Source organism: Littorina saxatilis, linkage group LG2 (genome assembly GCF_037325665.1).
Source record: "Littorina saxatilis isolate snail1 linkage group LG2, US_GU_Lsax_2.0, whole genome shotgun sequence".
NCBI lineage: Eukaryota > Metazoa > Mollusca > Gastropoda > Littorinimorpha > Littorinidae > Littorina > Littorina saxatilis.
The window spans coordinates 30,524,500-30,528,578 of NC_090246.1; positions in this window are offsets into that span (position 1 = coordinate 30,524,500).

Below are 4,079 nucleotides of genomic sequence, written 5' to 3' on the forward strand. Positions count from 1 at the left end.
TTATTCCAACTCTGCCCCGGATTCTTACTTTGCGCCCAACAACCCGAAACTGAAATGCCCCCGGCGGCCCTTCTGGGTATCATGGGGATGGAACTCCTAAATCAGTGTGGTCTCCCATTCACGCATTTACTGAGTCCCTCTTTTGCTCACATACTAATCACAGTCCCCACGGCACTTATTATTTTATCGGCCTTGACACTGCAAAGGGTAAAACTGAAAAAATCTCAGAACAGGCCTTAAAAAAATCAGGCCCTATCATCAGTTTTATTTTCAAGAAAAAACGCCTGATTTCTAAACTTAAGGCTTTATTTTTTTTAACGCCTTATTTTTAAGGCCCAATTATTTCTTTAAGATCTTATTTCAGAATATTGGAAATAAGTCCTGAAAAAATAAGGCCAGTATTTTTCTAAGGCCGTAGTTTTTCTGTCTTCAAGTACAGAGACAGAAAGACTGAGCCGGAGTGGGAGAGAGAGACGCGGCAAATGAAAAGCGGATATCTAAAATAAATAAAGCTACAAACTCAGTTTGAAAATATGGGTACGTTGTTGGTGTTTTAACATAGAGGGGGAATCGAGACGAGGGTCGTGGTGTATGTGTGTGTGTGTGTGTGTGTGTCTGTCTGTGCGTGTGTGTGTGTAGAGCGATTCAGAGTAAACTACTGGACCGATCTTAATGAAATTTTACATGAGAGTTCCTGGGTATGATATCCCCAGACGTTTTTTTCATTTTTTCGATAAATGTCTTTTATGACGTCATATCCGGCTTTTTGTAAAAGTTGAGGCGGCACTGTCACACCCTCAATTTTCAATCAAATTGATTGAAATTTTGGCCAAGCAATCTTCGACGAAGGCCGGACTTTGGTATTGCATTTCAGCATGGAGGCTTACAAATTAATTAATGACTTTGGTCATTAAAAATCTGAAAATTGAAATTATTTTGTATAAAATGATCCAAAATTACTTTTATCTTATTCTTCATCATGTTCTGATTCCAAAAACATATAAATATGTTATATTCGGATTAAAAACAAGCTCTGAAAATTAAAAATATAAAAATTATGATTAAAATTAAATTTCCGAAATCGATTTAAAAACTATTTCATCTTATTCCTTGTCGGTTCCTGATTCCAAAAACATATAGATATGATATGTTTGGATTAAAAACACGCTCAGAAAGTTAAAACGAAGAGAGGTACAGTAAAGCGTGCTATGAAGCACAGCGCAAACAGGCTCGTAACTTTCACTGTCTTTTGCACTAGCGGCGGACTACGTTCAGTTTCATTCTGTGAGTTCCACAGCTTGACTAAATGTAGTAATTTCGCCTTACGCGACTTGTTACATTTAGTCAAGTTTTGACTAAATGTTTTAACATAGAGGGGGAATCGAGACGAGGGTCGTGGTGTATGTGTGTCGGTGTGTGTGTGTGTGTGTGTCTGTCTGTGCGTGTGTGTGTAGAGCGATTCAGAGTAAACTACTGGACCGATCTTTATGAAATTTGACATGAGAGTTCCTGGGTATGATATCCCCAGACGTTTTTTTCATTTTTTCGATAAATGTCTTTGATGACGTCATATCCGGCTTTTTGTAAAAGTTGAGGTGGCACTGTCACACCTTCATTTTTCAATCAAATTGATTGAAATTTTGGCCAAGCAATCTTCGACGAAGGCCGGACTTCGGTATTGCATTTCAGCATGGAGGCTAAAAAATTAATTGATGACTTTGGTCATTTAAAATCTGAAAATTGTCATTGAAATTATTTTTTTTATTAAACGATCCAAAATTACTTTTATTTTATTCCTCAACATATTCTGATGCCAAAAACATAAAAATATGTTGTATTCAGATTAAAAACAAGCTCTGAAAATAAAAAAATATATAAATTATGATTAAAATTAAATTTCCGAAATCGTTTTAAAAACAATTTCATCTTATTCCTTGTCGGTTCCTGATTCCAAAAACATATAGATATGATATGTTTGGATTAAAAACACGCTCAGAAAGTTCAAACGAAGATAGGTACAGAAAAGCGTGCTATGCAGCACAGCGAAACCACTACCGCGCTGAACAGGCTCATCAGTTTCACTCCGTTTTGCATAAGCGGCGGACTACGGTCATTGTGAAACAAGAAGGGCAAAGCCCATACGACTCACATGCTTGACCTTGACTTGACCTTCAGGGTCAAGGTCAAATAACTAAACCTTACCTAGCAATGACATCATACACTAAGAACTGCTTTACACATTTTTCCTACCAAAATACATGTGACCCAAGGTCAAGGTCATCCAAGGTCATGCAACACAAAGCTGTTAATTCAAGACATAGGAAGTACAATGGTGCTTATTGGCTTTCTACCATGAGATATGGTCACTTTTAGTGGTTCACTACCTTATTTTGGTCACATTTCATAAGGGTCAAAGTGACCTTGACCTTGATCATATGTGACCAAATGTGTCTCATGATGAACGCATAACATGTGCCCCACATAATTTTTAAGTTTGAAACAGTTATCTTCCATAGTTCAGGGTCAAGGTCACTTCAAAATATGTATACAATCCAACTTTGAAGAGCTCCTGTGACCTTGACCTTGAAGCAAGGTAAACCAAACTGGTATCAAAAGATGGGGCTTACTTTGCCCTATATATCATATATAGGTGAGGTATTGAATCTCAAAAACTTCAGAGAAAATGGGAAAAATGTGAAAAATAGCTGTTTTTTAGACAACATTTATGGCCCCTGCGACCTTGAAGCAAGGTCAAGATGCTATGTATGTTTTTTGGGGCCTTGTCATCATACACCATCTTGCCAAATTTGGTACTGATAGACTGAATAGTGTCCAAGAAATATCCAACATTAAAGTTTTCCGGACGGACGTCCGGACGGGGGGGGACGGACGGACGGACGACTCGGGTGAGTACATAGACTCACTTTTGCTTCACATGTGAGTCAAAAATGCAGTGCGTTCAGTTTCATTCTGTGAGTTCCACAGCTTGACTAAATGTAGTTATTTTGCCTTACACGACTTGTTTTACATTTAGTCAAGTTTTGACTAAATGTTTTAACATAGAGGGGGAATCGAGACGAGGGTCGTGGTGTATGTGTGTGTGTCTGTCTGTGCGTGTGTGTGTGTAGAGCGATTCAGACCAAACTACTGGACCGATCTTTATGAAATTTAACATGAGAGTTCCTGGGTATGATATCCCCAGACGTTTTTTTCTTTTTTTCGATAAATAATTTTGATGACGTCATATCCTTTCTTTCTTTCTTTCTTTATTTGGTGTTTAACGTCGTTTTCAACCACGAAGGTTATATCGCGACGAGGGAAAGGGGGGAGATGGGATAGGGGAAAGGGGGGAGATGGGATAGAGCCACTTGTTAAGTGTTTCTTGTTCACAAAAGCACTAATCAAAAAATTGCTCCAGGGGCTTGCAACGTAGTACAATATATGACCTTACTGGGAGAATGCAAGTTTCCAGTACAAAGGACTAAACATTTCTTACATACTGCTTGACTAAAATCTTTACAAACATTGACTATATTCTATACAAGAACCACTTAACAAGGGTTAAAGGAGAAACAGAATCCGTTAGTCGCCTCATACGACATGCGGGGTGCAGAGAAATAAGGATGTGGAAAAGAAGACTTTTGGTAAGTGAAATAAAGGTGATGGATCCAGTCAGGTAGAAATAAGACAACAAGAAAAGAATTGGAAAACTGCAGGGAATAGTAGGGAGAGTTTTCTTGGAAGGAAATATAGGTGAAAGGACTGGTAAGGCAGAAATAAGACAAAAGAAGAGAAGAAACAGAACCGTTAGTCGCCTCTTACGACATGCTGGTTAGCATCGGGTAAATTCTTTCTAGTCCCAACCAATATGGGACTCCCCCTAACCCGCGGGGGGTACGTCATATTATCCGGCTTTTTGTAAAAAGTTGAGGTGGCACTGTCACACCCTCATTTTTCAATCAAATTGATTGAAATTTTTGTAAAGCAATCTTCGACGAAGGCCGGACTTCGGTATTGCATTTCAGCTTGGTGGCTTAAAAATTAATTAATGACTTTGGTCATTAAAAATCTGAAAATTG